This window comes from Anser brachyrhynchus (genome assembly GCF_964034855.1).
Source record: "Anser brachyrhynchus genome assembly, chromosome: 11".
Lineage (NCBI taxonomy): Eukaryota > Metazoa > Chordata > Aves > Anseriformes > Anatidae > Anser > Anser brachyrhynchus.
Window position 1 is genome coordinate 2,380,178 of NC_137706.1, and position 22,832 is coordinate 2,403,009.

The window sequence follows — 22,832 nt, forward strand, 5'->3', positions numbered from 1 at the left end:
TTAGCGCTCTTTGTCAGGACGTTAAACTGGTTTATTTTTTCCTTACCCATCCCTTTCCACAAAACACTCTTCTATAGTTGTCTCTTTTAACAACTTCTCTTGCTTGAGTGAAGCATCCTGATTACAAAAAAGCTCTGGGATGCTGGTTGAGGCTTGGCAAAGTCATGAAGCCCCCTGACATTGGCAACTGTTCAGGACAATCCCACCATGCATAAACCTCCTCCAGAGAAGAGGCAGGAAGGGAGACCTGGTGCTCAACTTGGTTTGTACCCCAAGAGCAGGGTCCTGAGTAAGGCTGCCCTTTCTGGTCTTGCTAACAAGGGTGAGCAGTGTGGTGTGGGCCTATCAGCACAGCCCTGCTGCATATTATGACATGCGGAGGGAGAGAGAATTGCGGGTGTGGAGAACTGTGGGTGTAGAGAAACTATTCAGTGGAGGGGTGAGGTTGAAAGAAGAGGATAGGGAAGAACCAGAGGCATAGGTGTTAATTAGGATACCGGTGAGGGCACTCCTGCTGCTGTGGCATCGTGTATGACCGTCTTCTGGGTGAACCCTCTCTGTTGGGGCTTTTGGAGTGAGGAAGGGTCTTCCAGAGCATCTCATCCTCTGACTCGCTCAGGAACTTACCACAAGGTCCTGCAGCTCCATGGAATGACAGCCGTGGTGTCTCCAGTGTCACAGTTCCTGCACACCATCAATGGGTATGAGTTTGTGCCATGTATAGCCGCTAGCACAACCGAATGTGTAATGGCATTCAGGTATGTGCTGTCCATGTCACTCAATGATCTACCCAAAAAAGAGAATTCAGAATTAAAACTGGGCTGTGTTGTTTCCTCTCCTGTTTCTCATCCGTTCCTTGCCTATAGCAACAGAGGACATAAGTAATTCATGCTTCCAGAGTGGAAATGCTGACAGAAGACCTGGTAGAGTAAGTATCCTCAGATGAGGAAGAGGTGGTCCTTATGTTATCTGTACCCTTTCTCTGTATATAAGGCCCGGTAGCAATGAGGAAAAAATGAAATTTGCATTTTCCCATCTGCTTCTTTAGATGTAGGTGCCACATATCTCAATATAGAACATCAAGGAGTTGTGCTGAAAAGGAGCTGGTCCGCAGCAAGGTCACTCATGGGTCAGGAAGCAGCAAAACACAGTCTGTGCCACCCTGGGCAAGGAAGGAGGTTAATGTTTCATGGTATCATCAGCTGAGCAGAGTAGCTCTGTCAGTGTTTCGCTTGGTAGAAATTATTTATTGACAAAGTGGAGTTCCAGACCATGCAAAGGAAAATTCCTTAGGAAACTGTTGGGATTTCTTCCAAGTTAAGAAGAGCTATTTGGATCATGAATTGAAAAGTGACCCAGGGATGCACACTGCCATCAATCAGTTGTATTTAGGGAAGGAAAGATTAAAAAACTCTGAGGCAGAGCCAAGCACTTAAAAGGCAGAAGTCTTTGCATTGATTACAGTGGTAAAAATGACAAGCCTTGTGATTATATGGACCGATTGCAGAGAAATGGTAAATATGAATAGGCCAAATACCAAGATCCTCTTTACAGAAAAGAGCCACTTGAGAGTACCTAAGGTCTGGCCTTTCATCAGGGAGGTACAATTATTGAAGAAGCTCTCATTTCAGTCCTCAGTCATAGCTTTGTGCTCAGCATCCTCAGCAGCCTTTTTTTTTTTCTCATGTCAGCTTTCTTTTTGTTCCCGTGCCCAAAAAAAAAAAAAAGACGAAACTACCTGCTCTATTTTTAATCCTATTTGTCTGTAGATAAGCTGCATGTTAGATGATTCATAGATCTTTATCACTTCGTAAAGTTTGGACTATAAAAATCCTACCCCTCTTTTCTGACTGGTAAACAACTATGTAAGCCTTGCTGCTGTTAGTCGAAATCTAAGCACATACAGCACTTCTGAGATCATTTGTATGTTCCCTAATAATTAGGTTCCCATTGCAGACCCTGTGGCCTTTGCAGAGCCAGCGCAGAATATGTCCACTTGTGTGGCCTTCAGGAAGCATGACTGCCTGTTTTCATCCAGAAAGACCAAGCCGTGGAGCCCATCTGGTTAAGGAAAAGTTGGGCATGGGTGCACACTGCCAGTGGCTGGGCCCAGCAGTCTGCATCTGACGGTCATAACTTTAAAACCTAGTGCTGCTAATTAATATGGAATTTGCATATGATGAAGGTTGGTGCCAGCAGGGCTCTTCACACTGATCCATCTGTTCTTAGGACAAGTGTGGTGGCCAGCCTTGCAGTGAGCTCTTCTATGTCTGTGAGTTGCTCAGTGGCTGTGGTAGGGCCCTGTTGTTTGTAAGAGGAATGAATGAGTGGTACGATGTCTCTTCAGTTAGGAGTTAGGCTACTTCTCTTGAAATGAAACTCAACAATGGAGCTAGTTGCCACTGACTGCTGTTTGAATTACCTTCTTTAGTTGGCATGTCTTCTACAAGGTGAGTGAAGTCTAGCCCAGATCCACAGGAGAGGAATTTCAGTGAAAAAGTGCATCAAGGGCATTTGAGAAATCAGTGCTAGCTTCTTTGGGCAGGATTTCCTTATTAACATTGTGTTTTAAAAACAAAATAATTGTGTGAATTTGCCTTTTTTTTCTTTCTTTCTGTGTAACTAAGAGCATAGACTAGAATGGAGTAGAATTTGAGTAGACATTGGACAAAGCCTGAAAAAGCCTTGTCTTCGAAGGTACTTACTTGTCAACAGAAGCTGGAGCCTCTTTTGAACTAAAACTGTGGAACTGGATTAAACTAGCAACTTCTTTGTGGCCGGAAGAACAGCAAATCCAAGCGTGGACTTCTGGGGCTCCTCAAACTTTGTACACAAATCTCGTTGCCACCTAGCCCAGCTGTAAGGTGGTGATTGCCCTTAAAGACAGTGTAGAAGCTGTTGCAATGTAGTATTTTATAGTACCTATTAAATCCATCAGCTGACCCAATCTGTACCTGAAAATTTTTATCTTCTATCACACATTCACCTCCAATTAACAATTCAGTGGTTGCAAAGACTGTTTAACATTTGTCCACAATTTTTCTTTCAAATTAAAATCATACATTAGTCTTCTTTCCTTTTTAGTGTGTATTAATATGCTTTCTGCATTTACTTTTTTAAATGAAGGCTAAAAGGAAGGAGGAAATAGCAGTGAGACTGCTCTGGCTCGCTAACCTTTTCAGGCTACTGAATACCACTGGGAAAACTGGAAGCTGCTCTGTAGATTATTTTAGCAATTGTACACAAATACTTTTAAATCTGGACAACTGCTTGCACAAGGAAGGTTTTGGTTCTGAAATAGTATGTGTATGGAGGAGGATGAGCAAGGAGCAAATCTGACTTATCTTAAATCATGTTTGGTACTACTAGCAGAAAGCAGCAAATATTTTGCATTCCAGTTTAATCTCAGTGTACCAGACCCAAACCCTTCACATAGAAAGAGAGGTTTGATGCTTCAGGGACTCTTCTGCTTCTGCCAGCATTTTTCCTCACCTCTTTTGTGGCCACTGACACAACTTAACATCCAAGCTGGTTGAAGACTGAGCCCTCCAATTGCTGAGAAACTAGTGAGGGTGCAGCTGCGGGAGTGCAAATGGTCTTCAACCTCACGGTTACCAGATTGTACTGGTTAGGGCTGAAGCTAGAGGGTGACACAGAAGCTCAAGGAATTGGAGGATGACTTCTGCCTCTCAATGTGATTGGGAACACGTGAGTCACAGCTGGGAGTACTAGTGGGGTAAGTGGCTAATTCTAGACTTGTGTATCTCTATCCTCCCTGCTCTGGAGCACCTATTCATGTGGCAGCAGTGTTGGTGGAGCTGGAAGGAGGGCTCTGCCAGGGAATAAGGCCAGTATGGCAGGTCTGTTCTCCCAGCACTCCCAAAATCTGGGGAGGAGGAGCCCAACATTTCCAGCGTTAGTGTAATTACTAATACACAGAAGAGGTTATCCTCCTGGGGACCCCTGTCATCTACTCTTGTGAGCAGTCTAGATCAATACTCCCTGTTTCTCCACAGTGCCTAGGGGTCTGATTCTGCTTTATGTACAAATCTTTGTGGCAATTTATGAAGACCAATTTTAAATGGTCACCCTACTGGGACACTGACAGCAGACCCAGAGAAGCTCTGAAGAGTGGTGTTTTCTGCAGTGTGTTAAATCACAAATCCTGCTGTACAGGATGCAGCAAATAAAACCTCTCTACCGGTCAGCTAAAATTAATATCAGTATTAACTCAGGAGGTTTGTAAAGTTGATCTTGCAGGATTAGGCTAATTATATGAAGGGAGGAAATGTGTCTGCCTGAATAGGTGAAAATAGAAAATTTCTGATGAAGAATTTATCTTGGTGTGCTGGTAACTGATGTTACTGCATGAGTTTGGCACCTCTTAGTAGTTCTACTTTGTGTACCTTGTATTTTCATGCTGAGCACTGAACTGAACGTTTCTCTGTGGGTTTGTTCTGTTACAAGCTATTTGTTATTTAGCATCACAGTCATTTCTGGAGTCCGCGTCTGTATTTCTGGTTAAATGGTTGCTTATTACCTTTATACATTTATATAGCCAACAATACAATGCTCAGCCAGGGGTGTCATAGTAACACACCTTCTTCTAACAAGGAGGAGTTATACTGAATTTAAAAAGAAACCCAACCCCTAGAAAACTAGCATGTGAGAGGTGGTGTTTACATTGAATTGCTGGATGAAATTGTGCAACCCTATACGCAAACAAGCATGGCCAGGTTGCCTCTCCTGCCAGGGATGCCACCCACATCTGTCTGGGTTATGCCTGCATCAGCTGTTTCCTCCAGCTCTGCACCCTGTGCTGAGCCTGCTGTTGCTGGGTGTTGCTCTCTGCCTCCTGCAGCTCCCCTAGGCTCCCTGCAGCTCTCAGCACCCTCTCCTGCAGGCAGTTGCTCCTGCTCAGCCCCAGGTGCCACCGATTTCCTGAGCCTGCTTGTGCGAGAGACCCTGATGGACCAAGATCATGGCAAAAGCCTGGAGGTAAGTGAGTGTAGATTAAAGAGATGGTTTTTATCAACATGTCTGTAGATAAATGGCAAAGCACAGTAGCAATTCTGCAATTCCCTGTGTCAGGCAAGGCTCCTATGGGCAGCTCTTCGCAGGAAGTGAAGAAGCTTTCTGGAAATACACTGAAATCCAAGAAACAACATGTACAGACCTAGAGCACATGTTCCCTGATCAATTTTTTCATTAGGCAATGATTTGTTCTGAGAGCAGAAACAGAATTTAGCTTTCAGAAGTAAAAGCAGTGTAATTTCTAGACTTACTCTAGGATGAGTTTGCCCACTTTTATTCAAGAGGTAATGAAAACAAACCTTCCCACTCTATAGCGCCTAATACTCTTTCTGTATTGGTGGCCTATTTTTCTTAAGGACAGGGAGGGACCATTGAGTCACTCATAATCTCATGCCCTCCTCCTCTCATTTAAATATTAATATGATGAATTATTACTAGAGTAACAGCTGTGCACTACTCATATCACAGAAACATAACCTTCTCCTCATCAGCTCACAGCTATTCCTGACGAGCATTTTCTGGTCGACCTTCTCACTTGTTCTGTACTACTTTTTAAAAATCAGTTTGTTAGTTCTGGTGTGGTGTCACTAGGGTAATTGTTTTGTTCTGTTCTTTCTGCTTAAATATTAATGATACTGAAGAAGTCAAAAGATAGCTTCAGTAATGGTAAGTTAAATGTGTGTGTGTATTCTCTTATGAGACTTGTTTGTTTAGAGAGAAAAGCATATAAAGGATTAAGAGCAAGCTAACATTTAAAAACCTCTCTCTCTCTCTGAGAACTGCCAAAATAATAATATATTGTCTTTTATATAAATGAAAGCATTATATATTAGTCAGCTAATATCTCTAGATAATTAAGAGGAATAACTAACATTGTACTAAGAAGTACTAACATTGCATTCTCTGTAAAGTATTGTAAGAGTGCTGATAAATTGTGAGACAAATCTGTAAAGACTGATGAAAATAAATATTAAGCATTAAACAAAGAAAAGAGGGGCTATGAAAGAAAGAGAAAACACTATGAGTTAGCTCAGTAAGACTAGAAATACAAAGGTAAAGTATTCACAGACAGATTTGAAAATGTTACTAAGTGTTAAGTTCTGTGGGTAAAGGTCCTCCCCTGCTAAAGACCTTTTGACTGTTTCTTGTGTTTGTGCATGTGTGTGCGTGTGGTTTAATAAACCCACACATTCTTTCTCTTTTAAAATGTCACTCCTTGCTGTGCTTTCATGGTGGCTGGTTTTGTTGGTTTCTGGACCACTGCTCTGGAGAAATCAGTTTTCCCGGATTTTCCCATTTGCTTATACTTAGAACTGGATGAAATTTTTCCCAAATTTCCTTGAATTTTAATTCACTGCTCTTGTTACTTAGGAAGAAAAAATCTGAAATACTCTTACAAAGGTTTTAAAATGAAATGTCCATATTTTGATTTGAAAATTCTCATTTTAAAATGTTGATTAGCAACCAGTGTCCTCAAGTCAAACAAAAGGCTTTCAATTTGAATAAATTATTGTTTTATTGATTTTCTTAAGTACCTCATGAATTTAATAGGGAACCTGAAAAAAGAATTGAGTGTGGCCCAACTTATAAACTGTGCCCTTTTCCCACTCCTTAGGAAATTTGTAGAAACCTTGTTCCCCAGACAGCCTTAACAGTGACCAGAGGAAGGGAGGAGGGAGATTTTCTGTTGCCTGTGAACTTTTCCCATTCAAAATCAATGCCTAACCACATTTCTGGCTAGGGGAGGTGGTGAGAAGGAAGACTGAAAACAGAGGGCTGAAAAATGTCTTTCTACAATCACTGAGCTCTCTGATGTAATGTTAGAAGTTATGCTATTACTTCTTGAATAACTTTTCCACACCATGCTTTTTTTTCTGAACAAGTACTTCACTGGATACAAAGCACCCTAGCCTGACTGCTTGCAATTCCCGTTGTAGCCAGCAAGGGTAAGCTAATGGACTGGGACATGCTCATACCAGGCAGGATTTCACTGGCAGGTAGCTAAATATGCTCTCTCTCTCTCTCTCTCTCTGTATATATAGTTATACAGATACTTTTTCCTGTGTGCGTTCTGTTCCTCCTAAAGTTCATGGGAGTCGGAAATGATTTTTATTTTCTTTAACTTACAATTCACATCATGGTGTTTTGGTTTTTTTGTTTGTTTGTTTGTTTGTTTTTAATTCTTGTGAAGTGAAGGTGTTGCAAATTATTTGACAAATATGTTGCTTTAATAGGGGAAAAAAAAAACTATATCTTATTAAACTTGTAGCGTATCTCTAGATAAGATCCCATTACAAAGAGTCCCTTCAGATGATTATCTGCCATGATTGCAAATGAACCTTGTAGCAATCTCATAACAACCGTGCTCACGGACGGAAGAGAAACCTGCTGTCAGAACTACAAATAATTTACGTAACACAATTTAAAGCTCTAACAAAATGTTCCCTTGTTAAGAGGATTGCTATACTTAATGTGTGAGATGGAAATACTTTCTGAAGGTCAGGAATGCATCGAAGATAGATTAGATCTCTGCAAAAGAGAAAAAATATATTTTTAGCAGAAGTTTTTCCTCTGTCAGACATTCAACTTGGCATTCTCTGAAGCTTATATAAGCATAGCTTCGTTACTGCAAATGCTGTGTTTTCTCTGCAGAGGGAGAGGAGTGTCAGCGCTTCATCTCTGCACGTGGGAAAAGATAACTGAAGGTAGTCTGGGGGCAGCGACTGCTTTTTGCCACGACCAGCAGCATAAATATTTGTTTTAAAGAAGACACAGGTGGATTTGAGGACATATTTCCTAGGCTTCTGCCTGTGACAGCTCTCAGTGTTTTGCTGAAGGATCACAAGCAGCTTGTGTACCTCCTTCAGGTGAGATGCTGAAGCTGCAGTGGGTGCCCAGCTGCCAGCACCAGGTGAGCCCAGGCAAAGTCCTGCAGGGTGGCAGTGGTGTGGGATCCGGTGAGCTCACGGCTGTGCTGTGGCCCCAGCCTGTGCGAGCAGGAGCAGCAGGATGGAGCTGTCTCATTTCAGGATCTTTTGCTCATGCCCATAACTCGGTAAAGGTCCCAGGCCCAGACCTGCCACTGAAGGACAGGGAGCTGGAACAGCCTCTGCTGGGCTCTGAGCTGTGCCTGTAATCCAGGCAAGGCATCAAGACACTGAGTTGTGCTCTTCACCTCAGTGACCTGCTTGCGTATGCTCAGTCAGGAGTTAATGCTGTCTTCGTAAAACTGTCAAAGTGAGCCACAAAACCTGAATTTGACATGTTGGAAAACAGCTTTGTGAAATCTAGCTTTTCGTAATAGGATTGAGGGGACAGGAGGGGAGTCTTGAAGTGCTTGTCATGTATGATAGCATGGAAATAATAAGAAAGTACAGCCTCTGTAACCATTACAAAGGCAGGCTAATGTTTCCTGCCACTTCTCTTCCCATCCCCTGAGCTCAGTCACATCTGGTTTCAGTCTGTTCCTGCAGCCAGCCAAAAGCTGAGATTATGGAGAAGCTGATACTGGAGATTATTTCATAGAATCATGGAATAATTGTATCGAACAGAACATGATAGGACACATTGAATAGGGCCCTCCACAGCCCCAGTGGCGAAAGCTCAATGCCACTGTGCAGTCTTCCCTGTACCCCCAGCCACCTCTCACCAACCCATGGAGAGCACACCAACAGTGCTCCTTCGGTCTCAGAAACTCTCTCCAACCCACCTTTTTTTAGCCCTAATGTGTCCCTGTGTAGGAAGGCCCTCATACCACCACCTTTCTCAACACGGCTAGTGGCTTTCCAGCCCCCGGGACATGTCAGGAAAAGGCCACCTGGAAGTGCAATGCAGCCTGTGTTGGGTGTCTGGGCAAGGTGGAGAAGAAGCTGTGTGTGCGTCTGTCCCTTTGCACACAAAGAGAAATGATGGGGAGCAGGTACACGTGTGGGGAGCAGCTGTAGGGCAGCGGCATGGCTAAGCAGAACATTGCACCTGCAGCCACTTGCTGGCTCTGGTGAGGCTGGGGAGCTCCCGTGTTAGGACTGCCTTAGTGCCCCCAGTGCTTGCTCTTTTTTGATAGACACGACTTTGCTGACTGCTAACTCTTTCTATGGAAAGGTTTTGTGCCAGGTATGTTTCCAAATCTGAACTTTGCTGGAAAATTTAGCTCAAATGCTTTGTCATTTTACAAGAGCTGGTTTGGAGGAGAGCACTGATTTTGTCTTACCTTTAAAGCAGGTGAACAAAAAGTCTTTAAAAGTCCCCTGCCTGTGCTACGACAGGAGCACACTCTTAAAATCTGGAATCAAAGATGCTTGTTTTATCTTTGTGGAAAATTGCCTGATGTCTTTGAACTGGAGACCTTAGGTTTTGTAGACTGGATAGATGTGGTAGCAGATAAATTCCCCAAGCAGTCTGTCAGTACTGGGCGTGCTCCAGCCGAGCTAACTTCTGAACTGGAATTTTCCTGTGACTGCAATCCATGGACTGCTGCAGGCTGTGTTGGGTTTGGGCTCCTTAATTGAACATAAGCGGACTGTTCCTCCCATGCACAGCTTTTAATGGTTTCTATTGGCTCAAGGTGAGAAGCTAGAGGCAGCTGCCTGGCTCACAAGCAGAAGAAAAAAGGACTGAATGGGTATGGAATTTTTAAGGAACAGGCTGGGAAGAAAAAAAAAAAACCTTGTAAAAATGAAATTTGAATTGGAAAGGAGAAAAGCAAATAGAACCTGGGAATTGACTGGGAGATGGGAGGAGACTGGGAGAAATTAGTTGAGTGGCTGAAAGGGAGTGAAGAGGCTGGCATGGAGGGTGTGCAAACTTAGCTTCTTGGGAATGTTCGAGTGGTGGAAAATCCAACATCCTGGACAGAGTCTAGAATAATCTGCAAAAAGCTGAGAATTCAGAGCTTCTGGGATCTGCAAGTGGTAGAAGAAGTACCAATCACTTTGAAAAGCTGAATGGTGGAATAAAGTACCAATCACTTTGAAATGTTCTAGGAATCTCAAATTGTGCATCTGCTATTAAAGGCTACTGTGACCCTGATCTTTGTGACTCACTTCAGGGAGGTGGAAATGATAATATCCTGGTAGCCGTGAAGATTGAAGAAACTAAATTAATGGGTATTTGCAGAGCCCTTAAACCCTGTAAAGTAAAAAATTCTTCTGTGGTTCTGTCCTCAGACGAGGACAATACGTGATGAATAAGACATAGGGCAGTACATGGATTTTATTTTTCTTGGTATCCAATTACTGCTAATCAGGTGAGCACTATCTGTCTTGTGCAACGAATGGAGCAGAGCACTGAGCACTTGCAAGAAGAAAAAGGAGTATCTGCTCGTGCAGTCAACCTGTGCCAGAGCAGATAGAGCTTTTTCTGATTACTGATTGTCAGGGCTGATATAGCTCCCTTGAAAGGTCAGAGAACTTTACTAGCTGACATTAAGGCCCATATTCCCATGTTCTCCTGCTATCTGAAACATTACAGCAATCAGGAAGATAATTTTTCTTGCTCCTCTGTGTAAAAAGGTTCAAAAGTTTCTGTTACTGCCCTGCTGTTTCATTTGATTTCAGCAGTTACTGCAGGTTCTTGGTTGAAGTTTTCCAACTTGACAATGGACTGTTGAAGCCTTGCCACTGATTTACCATTCCTCCTATCAATGATTACATCTGTGTTGTTTACTAACAAGTATCATTGGACCCAGGATGATAAACACTGGGTACATGGTAGTACTTTGATCGCAAATTGTACATATAGTCCTTGAATAATTTTTACTACGAGCAAATGAATTGCCTTAATTATTTAAACGGGGGTATTATCACAGACCATAATAATCTCATTTTTCTCAATTATTTAGATAGTCCATGCAGCTGTGGAAATACCAGCTTGGGTAATCTGTCATGAGAAAATAAATAGCTGACATCTTGAAACCTGTGCTGGGTTGAGGGGGAAAACAGCAAATGTGTATGTATGCCAGAGGGGTTCAGATTCCTCAGTCCTCCTTGGGGTTGCTGTTGGAGCGGCATGGTTGGGGCAGCAGCAGTGAGACTCCTTGTCCATCCCTGCCAGGATGGTTCAACTCTGATGGCAAGAGATGAGACTTGTGTCCATCCTTGGCTTCTGGGATGACTTTTCCAGGAGTCTGTAGCTAGAGAGGCTGTCCGTTTTGGAGAAGTAAGCAACAAAGAAAAGCTTAGAGGTTTGTAGGCTGCAGTCTGTCCCTATGGGCTGCTATTTTCAAGGCACAGGCTGCCAGGAAGAGTTTTGCCACTGTTGTCTGGTGGCTGAAGCCTAATTGTTCATTGCTTTGGGTGACCAAGTGGAATCCCCCACTGTGTAGCCTGACCTTGTCACAAATATTCTACCACTACTGAGCACAAGTGAATGGACTTGCACACCTATCCTCCATGATAGTGGATGCAAGGGAACAGAAACTGGTCTTCCAGCTGGTTTGTGGCACCATGACCTGCTGGGGACATCAGACATACAGACTATAATACAGCTCTTGCCGTCACCCGGTACAGTGTCACAGGGCACATATGTGATGACACCAAGGTCTGTTGAATTGCAGCAATCATGAGAACGAAGTATTGCAATTACAGCTGGTCCAAAGGTTGAAACTCTGCTTCTTTGAATCATCTCTCATGCTTTTGTTTTGGGAGTGTCTAGATTAAACAATAAGAAGAAATGTGAGATAATGGCTAGCAACTTTTCTGTTTACTAAAATAGGCTTATCAGTAATTGATTTTAACTAAGGATTAAATGCTTCTCCAGTGTTTGATAAAACGCAGAGAATGAGGGCAGAATATTTTTCCCTTGCCACTAAATACAGCTTTAGATGTACATGTTAAGTTTTGGTTTTAACAGCCTTGGACCAAATGTAATTGAAATCTGTTTAGAGTTTTCAATGCTGGAGATAAGAGAATGCTGATACACTGGAAAGTGGAGGGTTTCTCTACCTGTTTTAATCTTTCTTAATTCCAGCTCACTTGCAAAGTCAATCTTGCTACTCAGATCATGAAAGGACCTGCAGGCATAATGATACAGCAAAATATTTACCTATACTAGATAACTTTCTCTACTCCGAGCTGGTTCTTGGTGACTTCTTAGCACTGGGTGTCCTGTGGAGGTATTTCTGAGCAGTCTGTATTAGCTCTGTACAAGAAAAGTGTGTCTTTGTGGAGCAGGCTCTTTAGCAGTTCAATGAATAGGCATGTGGACACGTTTTCTCAGAGGTCAAGAAACAAAAAAAGATATACATGTCTTCTTTTCCGAGCACAGAAAAGAACAAAGTCTGGGTTTAAAGTTACAGGTGTTCTTGTTTTGGTTTGTTTTGTTTTTATATGCTTGTGATCATTAAGGACAGTTGGATCTCCGGCACTGGCATTCGCACTGAGCTTTGCAAAGGCTGGCAGCCTTGGCCACCTTCTCTTTTACTCTCTCAATCTCTTTTTCTCTCGTACACGCGCACACAGTGTGTGAACACCCACTAACAAGTGGATTTGCTTTTACTTACTGGAATTTATACCCATGCAGATGTATTCTGTTTCTGTTTGCACAGCCTTTAATGGAGAAGGTTTGGGACGGCCCAATTTCAACACTGTTTGTCATATTTCTGATAGAGGTAATATTTCAGAAATAACAAAAAATCAGTCAAATTTAATGCCTCCAATGGAAAAAAAAATCAAGTTCTTCTTTAGAGTTGTATAAATTTAGAGCATTGATAAAATCAGCTGCTCAGTACAAAAGCTTAAAAAATGCATCATGTATTCTTTACTCCTTTCATAGATAGGGAGAACAGATAGGTAAGAAACAACGAGTAGAGACTCTCCACCTCTGAAAGCAGTAGGCCTCTGAGGTATGGCCATGAGAAGGGTCAAATATGTAATTCTTTGTTGAAGAAAAATACCTGCAGAAGTCTCAGGCTAGCATGCCTGATGCCAGGTCTGCAGGAGGAGCAGCGGCGGGTGGTTGTGATGATGCCTCTGGGCAGAGCTGTGTTATATACACACTCCTGCACTTGTAGTGCCTGGTGCAGAACGGAGACTGTTTCGTGGCCTCTTTGAGGCCAGCTCTCCTGGCCCTGCACGGTGCTCAGCTCCGGTGTGGGAACGTGGGGGTCTCAGACGTGGGAGGTGCACTGTTTATCACTGCTGCTTGTAGTCTTCTGTGTACAGCACGCCGTTCAGTCACTGGTGGTGCGAAAGCGTGGCGAGGAGTGGGCTGTTTGCTGGTGCTAGGAAGAGGAGCACCTTGGCAGTGAGGCGCTGGGGGGAAGGCTGCAGTTGCTGAGCTGCGGTTAAATCTGCTGAGAGCTCTGCCATGGACTTAAGAGAGCTGAGAGTTTGCCTCTATTCCAAATAAATGCTTTATTTGGGAATAAATCATTGGGCTTTACCTTCACGAAGGCTGATAGGAACAAAATGAGACAGGGAATTGCTTCTCTGTTCTGTGCTGCTATCACAAAGAGGAACAGATAGTACTTGGGGTCAAATGAATAGATAAAGATTAACCTCCGAGCAGCTATTATTGGAGCCCATTTAAAGCAGTTTGAGTTGGAAGAGACTTTGCTGAAGCTGCTGGGAAATGCTGGGGTAAGAAGATGATCCCACTGTTTGGCATCAGTCAGAGTCTGGAGGATCTCCAGTGCGTGTGCTGGCACTAATAGCATGTAAGGAGGGGAAAGCTCCTTCTCGACAGTAAAAGACAAAGCAAGTTTAGGCAATTCTGCTCAGTTTTTCCTCTTCAAAGGAAAAATTATTTTTCCTGTTTTTCATTGTAGTATTGTTGCAAGCAAGTCTATTTTTTGCTTGAGCTGTAATGTGCCTAGAGATCTTGTGTTTCATAAGCCTGATACCCTCTGCTGTAAATGATGCTTCTGGGCATTATTATTTATCTTTTTTTCTGTGTAGTAGTCAATGGTACAAGTCCCTCTTTCCTGAGCACTACAGACAGTTGCCCTCTGTGGAGTGGACTGAGATCTTGCATCATTTCCTGTCATCTGTCCAAAGCTATTTATAAAACGTCTGCTGATTCTGGCACACGGCAAAACCCAGTTTTCATGAGAAAGCAAATAGTTCAGAAATGTGTTCCTTCACAGCAAGTGTCTGAAAACTGGTGAGAAAATCTGAAATATCGTAGAAAATCATAATGAAAGTTAAGGTATAATGTGGCTGGAGAATGTGGGGAAATAAATAATCCCATATAGTTATAGTGAAAACCTTTAGAAATAGATAATGCAATGTGTACTGAAAAAAAGTTACGGAATATTAAGGTACAGAAGCTGATTCCAGAGCTCTCTATTATTAAAATAAAACCTTTGGGTTTTGATGTCTGAAGATGTAACAAAAGCAACTTAGGTTAGCTTTTGCGATGCTGAATATTTGCCATCTAACTTGATGGTAGATTTTCTATAAAAAGTTCCCACACTTCTGATATCCACTGAAGGGGAAAAAAAAAAAAGACAAGAAGGTAATTAGCACTGCTGATGACACTTGGGTTTTCTCTCTCTCTGGCTTCAAGAGACTGGCTGGGGTAGGAGTCTGACAGCGGCAGTAGGAGGCACTCAGAGGAGCAGCGTGCTTCCAAGTGGATATGCTGCTGATGATAAGTGCTATTTCAGGAATGCTGAAAAAGAGTGTTGGCCACAGCCAACCCTGAGCAGCAGCACTCTCATCAGCTGCCCACCCGCCTGCCTCGACCCTGCTGGCAGGCACAGTGCTTCTTGCCTGTTGATCTTTCACCATCCAGTACGCTTTTACTTGTCAAACAGTTGCACCCATGAGCTTTGGGCATGGGCACCGCTGTGTGCAGGGCAAAGTGAATGGAAGGTGTCTCTGCCTGAGAGGTCATGAATTAGTTGCAAAGATACTATTTCTTCATGTGCCTCAAAATCCAGCTTGTTTTATCCCGTTTTCACTGAAGTACCACTGTGACTCGGGTAGCCTAGGCTGGATTTGAGTCCACATCCCAGTCATGAAGGCCCCTGCAGGAGGTAAAGCTAAGCAGCAGTAGAGGTCTGAGACTCCTTCAATACGACCAATTAGTACTGCTTTTCCAGTCCCCAAAGGTCTCCTGGCAGCACCAGGTCTCTTCTTGATCGCTGACAAAGATTTGCTCCTGGCTGTGCACCAGTCCATGTGCAGTTTATCGCAAAGCAATCTTTGGAAGTGTTTGAAATGTCTCAACTCACTCCCTGCACCTCCTTTCTCCCCTTATGAGCTCACAGATAGCTTTTGTTGCTATTTGATATGTAAAAGTCATGTAGCCTCAGGCTGAAAGAAGCATATCAACTGCTGCACGTGTATTTGTATTGAGCTTTGCCCCTTGTAAATGTATTTCAAGAAGATTCTGGTGTTGGTGAAAATGTTAGCAAATGTTAGTGTGATTTTTTTCTCTGTAAATGACGAGCACTGCAGCACCAGCTGTATTTACAATTGCACAGCAGAGGCTTTATCTCTGCAATGCAAGAGCAATTAAAATGCTGCAAAATGCTTCATGTAGGAAGGCTTACTGTTCTATAGGAATGAACAAGAATAGTTCTGCATGAACATATGTATAGTTCTACAGTTAAATGCAGTATTTCTAGAATGAGATATAATTCTTCTACATAAATCCATCTTCAGACCCTTATAACTTCTGCTCAAGAGCTGGAATATTTTCCAGTAGCTATCCAAAAACAAATGCATTTTGTTTTTGCAGAGATCACCCCACCCTGCTTCCAGGGCATCTCTCCACTCTGGAGTAGCCAAGGTATTACAGATATACTACTGTACAGATGTTATTTAAATGCTTCCTTACCATGACAGCAGCACTGCATCCAGTGCAATAACTAGCACAGAGAAGCCCTAGACAACTGCTTTGGTGCCACTTCTGCAAGCAGGCATGTTCTCTAAACTGCTTCTAAACTTGAGATGTTGGATGTGGGGCTCAGAGCAGCGCCTTAGTGCAGTCAGAAGAGGCAGAACCGAATGGGGGAGGACTGTCACACACAATTCCCTTGTACCTGAAATGCTGAAAAAAGACACCAACATTTGATGTTTCTTGTTTCTGCTTCATCCTATGCTTTGCCTTGTCACAACAGTTCTGTTCTGCTTTCTGTAGAATATTTTTCAGCTGTAGATTCACCAACTGACAGGATCTACAGCATCACTACAGCACAACTCCTGTGTCCTGCGCTGGGAAGTTAGAAGAAATGCAGATCACTTGGAGCACCCAAGCATGAAAATGTTGGTACTAGTCATCCTTTAAAATGTCATTAAACCTAACACATGCTTTGGTTTCCTATGGCCTTCATTGCCTACCTTGGTAAATTTTTCTATCTGTTTACTATTCTGTGCATACTGATAGCTACCTCTATGCAAAGTTAGATAACAAGAAATTTAAAAAAATGCAGAGAAATCTGGGAGAGCTCCGGTGAATTTGCAAGTGAATTTCACACACTGAGGCTGCCACTTTCAGTGATGACCCAGCTACAAGGCAAATTTTCTAAGATTTCTTCATCTTCCAATATTGCCAGGGCTTTGCAAACTTCTGCTTTAGGCAGCTGCTCTATCCATGTGCTAAATATTGGTGAAGACACAGAAAAAGTAGGCAACAGAATTGCCTGTCTTAATAAAAATGTGAGCTATTAAGAGGGAAGTCTGCATGCAGCTAAGCTGTACCGTAATGTCCTAGATTGCTGACGTCCTACCAAGGGGGAAGAATGACTTGTTCTGTTTTAGTTTTTAATGACTTTTTTTTTTCCTGCAGAATCACAGAATTTCCAAAGTATGTCACAGAACCCATTTATTTCCAACCTCAAAGTTAAACATTTTCTGTGAGTGACTTTCTTTCTCCACCTTCATTTGCCCTTTGTCCGTTGCTACCTTTGGTTTGCATTGGTCTCTTTGTTAATAGTCTGCTCTTTTCCATTTTTTTCTATTGTTTCACACAGGGATGAAGATCTTAGGGTTTGCCTTTTTCCTTTCTTCTAAGTCCCCTAATGCTCTCATATCTTCCTTCCTGATCAAACTGTAGATGGGTACAAAGCTTGCTCCAGCAAACTCAGTTCTACCAAGTGAGTACACGAGGTGATAGCATGCTGTCTGTGCAAGATAGTTTTGGCTATTGTCAAGCAGAGTTTAACTATGAAAGAATTTTGACACAAAATTTTGGTAAAATATTTTAAGATGATGACTTTTGTGTGGTTAACTGCTAATAATGTTGGCATGAAGTTGACTTTAAAATCTATTGGGAAAGAATTAAAGTCAGCAAACCCAGAGTGTGTTCATTAGGAAAATGTGTTTGTGTAAAAAACAAACAAAACAAAACAACAACAAAACAAACAACAAACAAACAAACAAAACCACTGCATCCAGTATGGAAAGGTGCAGTCTGACCTATCCCACAGAATGGAGGTGCCCAAGAAATGAAGCCACCTGAGCTGCTGGCTTGTCAGTGAAACCTGATGGTAACTGGACTTCTGTGCTGTATGCCAGCAGCATGAAACTAACCTGGCAGAGCAAGTGGTTTGTAAGGACTTTGCTTAGCACCTGCAGAGAACTAGGCTACTTGGAGAAGGCAGCAGTTAAAGAAGACCCAAACAAACCATTACAAAAATCCTGAGAGCTCTGCCAGGAAAACCAAACCACATTTAGGGGCCTGGTCACCCTTGCAGAGTGCAGGTATGCAGGAATAGGCCAAGGAGGCAGCAGTAACCACGTTTCTCAAAGCCCTCCCCATTTTCTTTTGCTAAATTGGATTTTCTCTCCAAACCCAACCCCATGCCCATGCAAAATGCATCCTAGGCTATGGTAAGAAACGTGGTCAGCCCTTAAAACCATCTGCTGGCAGAGGCAGCTGTCCCTGCCTCCAGCAGGACGTATGGGTCACAGTGCCAGCAGTTCCTCCAGTATCATGTGCTTTTGGACTCTCCCCATCTGTCCTGACAAATTTGGCTGCCTGGGAGCCGACCCCACAGGACCTGTGGTGCATCAGTCAGGTGTCACCAGAGACACCTTCACTGAGAGAGGAGTCTGCTCAGTGTGAGCTACAGGGTTAAACTTCAGCCTCTTCTGAAAATACCTGGGATCATCACAGAGTGCTGTATAGGCCCAGAAAACAGTGATTTCCCACAGCAAAGCTCTGTGAAGCAGTGAAACTGAGACAAAAGCTTGGAGCAGCCAAGTCACCTTGGGCAACCTTTTTAAGTCTTGTCAAAATCTTTCTTCCCTTGCCAATCGTAATGGGTGTGGCTACTTAAAAAAAATACTTCATTCCCTTTTATGCCACAAGTAATGATTCATACTTGGACTGAAATATTACACTGGAATTTGCTGTTTGATCTTTTTGAATTTGGATCTAATAAATGACTCATTGCTTCAGTTCTAATTATTTTTTAATTGCTGGGCTTTATGGCCTTCTAAGACCAGTTCTTTTCTTACTCTGCATTTTAATGACAGTTAATATCTGCAAATGTTTTTGAACGGGATGGCGTCATGTATCATCTACGAGCTACACAACTGTGTTCATATGGGGAAACGGGGAAACAATTTGACACAGTAATTTACAACCTAATCAATAGGCTATAAGAAATCTGGGTATGGATTAGCAATTTTGCTGGATTAGATAGCTATAAACTGCAACATGACACACAATTAAATTCTGAGCAACTCTTAAATCATGTGCATGATGATTCTGTAAGTAGTGAGGCTGAAAACAAGCACCATTCCTGTGCCAGTCCCTTGCAGCATGATTTTCCTCTAGACTGAAAGACCTCATTCACAAGCTCCTTGCACAGACTATGCTCTTCGAATGGCAGAGAATAATGTTGGGGGAAAAAAAGGTTTATTAATTAGGATCCCAGAAAAACAGTGGTACATCTGGACTATGTGAGATTTATGAGTGAGCGTGTTACCTTTTTTTTCTTTTAGCTTTTTTTTTTTCTTACTGCAGTACCATAGGATCAGCTGAAATTTTTGTCTCTCATAAAGAAAATACTTTGTATGGGTGGAAGGATTCTTTAATTAAGTAAATAGCTCTGGCTTTTAGACATACAACCACTGCTGCTCCTGCCTTTTTTGAGTCCCAAATCTCTTCCTTTAATGCAAGTAAATTCTCCTTTGTGGCTTGGCTCTCATTGCTGTCCTAACATCACCTCTTCCAAATAAGCACTCTTGCAGTTTTTTTATAGACTGTGTTTAAATACAGGCCTTCTGGAGCAGCCAGTGCTGCAATCTTCCAGCACTGTTCTGCTGGGTGGCCAGGAGCTGCAACTTCGTTTCTGACTTTTCTCCACTGTTGGCAGCATATTTGGGTGCCTATAAATTAGCAAATATTGCAATGTACAGTGACAGTTTGTCTGCTGACTCCTGTGTGTATGGTACTCGTACTGTACTGAATTATCAAACATCCCCTCTTCTCTCACTCCCAGTAAGACTGGACACAGCTGTTCAGGGAGCAAACATCTTCATGCAGTTGAGCAGCGGTAGCAGTGCCAGCGGGGCTATGCCAGAGTTTTCCTTCCCGGTTTTCCCTGGGCAGATGAAGAGGGGTAACACTGTAGGTTGAGGCCACAGCAAACTGGTAGCTGGTTGTACCTCATGTTGCTCCATGTTCCTGCTTGGTGGACAGCAAAGGTTGGGGCTGTCGATATTTTTTCTTTCTTTTCAACTCTTTCCCCCTACATTTCTGCCCTCATGCTCTTAAAAAAAATAATTCTGTAGAGCCCTTCATTTTAATTGGCTTGAAAGAGCCAGAGAGCAGGGCTGTGACCGGCATTGGAGGGCCGAGGTGACCGGGGATTGCTGTTGCAGGCACATGCGTTGTCCTACAAGAGCTGTGACAAGAAGCTGCGCTGCACCCACAGCAGACTTGCAGGCCTCTGGCAGCCTCATCTGTAGATCGCTATTTTCTTTTCAGGTACAAATGCCTTGGGATTGTGCCCCAAGCCACCTCTTTGTCAGGCATCAGGCTATTGAAGTGCTAAGGAACGGCGTTTTCTTTTTCTTCCCTTTCTAACTTACTCCACAGAACAATGCGGATTCTGCCTGCATCCGTTACTGCTGGGAGACTTTTCTTACTGAGTTGGAGCAATATGGCAGCACATTTATTAAAATCAAAAACAAAAAGAAAACAAGTTCTGTGATTTAAAACTGAAAGGGTCAATTGGATGCTGCTGTCTGGATGGCAGCAGAGGGAGGCACAAAGCTCCAGTTCTGCTCCTCTTCCTCGCCCGGACTGCCACAGAACCTGTGCCTGCTGCTGGAGACGAGGGTTACCAGCAGAAAGCTGGCATCCCCGCTCCCTTCTCTGTGCTTGGGTTTTCTTTCGCTGTGCCTCGTTTCCACAAGGGAGATGCTGAACCTACCAACCCGAGCTTTGCCCAGCGATGCTTCCAGGGCTCGGGCCGAACACCTATCGCAAAAACCGAGGCGTGAGCCCAGGGAGGCTGCCGGCAGGGAGCAGAGCTCCACAGAAGGAGGGAGAGGCGACTGTAATCGACGCCCGGAGCATTAACGAAGCGTTGGTGGAACGCTCCTGATGTCTGCAGGCCTCCGGTGCGAGCGGAGCTGCAGCGTTCGGCTGGGCCACGCAGCACGGGGCACCGAGACCTGCTTTCCGAGGCGTTGGCCGAGCTCGGCGGGACCGAGGGTGCCGCGCCAGGCTCGCCCGCCCCGCGGGCAGGGGGCAGCAAGCAGGAGGCCGGGCCCGGGCCTCGCCTCCCCCCGCGCCGGGACCCCTCTGGCCCGTCCCCGCCGCCCGGCGACGGTCGCGCCCCGCCCGGCGAGGCGGAGCCGGCGGCGGCCCGGCCCCTCCCTGCCCTCCGCGCCGGGTTACATGGCGGCGGCTGCGGCGGCGGCGGCGACTGCGACGAGGCGGGCAGGCGCCGGGCGGGAGCCGGTGGCGGGGCCGTGGGGCCCGGCCGTGTGAGCAGCGCAGCCCCCGATGAGCCTGGGAAGGCCCGTGAGTGCGGCGGGGCGAGGCGAGGCGAGCGAGGGGGGCGGCGGGGCAGGGCAGGGAGCGGGGCTCGGGCCGGGCCCCGCCGCACAAAGGCGCTTTGTTCCCTCCCGCCGGCCCCGCTGCGCTCCGCTCCCGGCCCCTCCGCAGTGCGGCGGCGGGCAGCGGGCAGGAGCTGCCCCCGGCTGGCGGCCGCCTCCCGGGGCTGGGCCGGGCTCGGCCGCGCTCGGTTCTGGGGCCGGGGGCAGCGGGCGGCGCCGCGCCCTGAAGGGCGTTTGAAGGTAGGGCCGCCGCGGCTCGGCACCGCACGGCCGGACGGGGCCTCCCGTGCCCGAGCGCGGCTGCTGGAGGGGGGCGGCTCGGGGCGTCTGTCCCCGGGCCCGGCCCGGCCCCGCCGGGCTCGTCCTACGGCCGACCGGCAGCCCGGGGGCACCTGGCGGAGCGCTGGGGACGGGTCGGAGGGGGGTGCTGCCGGGGGCCCTCAGGGCCGGTTTTGTGCCGCAAGTTAGTCGTGTCGGGGAGAAGGCACTGCGCTCGTCACGTCGTCGTGTGGCCGCTGCAAGTGTTGTCGTGAGCGCTGCTGCCAAGTTTTACATTTTTATGTGTGTATGCCGAACATTGTGATAGCGTGGTGCGGTTAGAAAGCGGTTACAGGTCCCGGAAAGCATTGGCTTGAAGCGCAGGTGGGCTCCGGGTGGGTAATAAGGATCGGAAAGCATGTGCTGTGCGTCCGGGATGGGAACTTTCATTCGGCCTTGCACTCAATCCTTGCTTTTAAGGTCACCGTCTCCGATTCGCCCGTGACCGGTTAAAAACCGTCCAGTGGCACGGCACGGGGCAGCAGCCTGCCGAGGACCAGAGGGCCGCACGGAGCTGGGGCTCAGTTTTCGGTGTTCGTAACCAGTGGTGGTGGCTTCCATTGAACCGTCCCGAGGGAGGGCCGGACCGTTTCTGTTTATGTTGCAGGAGAAACTGAGTGGATTTTTCGTGCTTTTACAGATCCTTCGGAAGACTCATAAACTCATAGTAACATTTGCCGGCTGCCAGGATAGAGTTCCCTAAACAGCGTGGGGAGCAAGTAGGAGGCTGCAGCGAAGCGGCAGTGCCGTGGGTCGGGCGATGACTCACGCTGCCTACTGACTGCAACGTGGCTGGGCTGTAAAAAAAACTCCTGTGCCCCGTATTTTTATAGTCAAAGGGATAGCACTTAACAGGTTGTATAACATGTCATTAGTCACTCTTAGTCTTTCTCTTGTGAGTAATGATTCGATCATTGTGTGGCCTGCATAATTGAATTAACTTGTATCTTTCCATCTTATTTGGATTTTGGAAAAAGTAAACATTTCGTACTTGACTGTGTTTTAGTGTACATCCTGTTTCCTGAAAACTGCGATAAATCCGCATGCAGAAGTTTAGCACGAATTCAGGCGGCTGCTTGCATAATGCGTGAAGCTAGTCATGTGTGTCAGTGTCTGCCAGCACTAGGTATAATTTCAAAGAAGACAGCCCTTCTGTGGGTCACTTCTGTCGCCCTCTGCCAGGAACTGATCCGTTTTAAAAGCATAGCTGTAAACCACTTAAGAAACGAATATCTTCTTGTTTCCCTCCTTAAACTTTGTGGGAGGAAGGAATAAAAGTACCATTAGAAAAAAAAAAAAGCGGTAGTTGTGGAAAGGTGACAGATAATCTAAGCAAAAACATCAGTGCCTGGGTGAATGGCCAATTCAGCACAAATCAGGGTGATTAAAAACCCCTTTTTTATAATATAGTCTATCATGTGTTTACGGGCCTTTAGAGCACATTATGTAACTGAGGAAGGGTTTGTCAGGTTTTTTAATTTCTTGTTTATTTTCAGACAGGCAGTTGGACTGATAGCT

The 22,832-nt window shown here is 44.9% G+C and overlaps 1 protein-coding gene across 1 annotated transcript in view; it reads left to right on the forward strand.

Moving 5' to 3' along the window:
* The window catches only part of LEO1 (LEO1 homolog, Paf1/RNA polymerase II complex component), a 94,966-nt gene that overhangs the window by 68,269 nt on the left and 3,865 nt on the right, over positions 1–22,832 (forward strand). Inside the window, exons 17-25 of the mRNA XM_080607499.1 lie at positions 1,957–3,736; positions 4,615–4,998; positions 6,972–7,031; positions 7,687–7,945; positions 16,120–16,244; positions 16,768–16,834; positions 16,952–17,074; positions 19,812–19,917; positions 20,029–20,961. The gene's annotated coding sequence lies outside the window, so the exon portion shown is untranslated. The remainder of the gene's footprint in view (positions 1–1,956; positions 3,737–4,614; positions 4,999–6,971; positions 7,032–7,686; positions 7,946–16,119; positions 16,245–16,767; positions 16,835–16,951; positions 17,075–19,811; positions 19,918–20,028; positions 20,962–22,832) is intronic.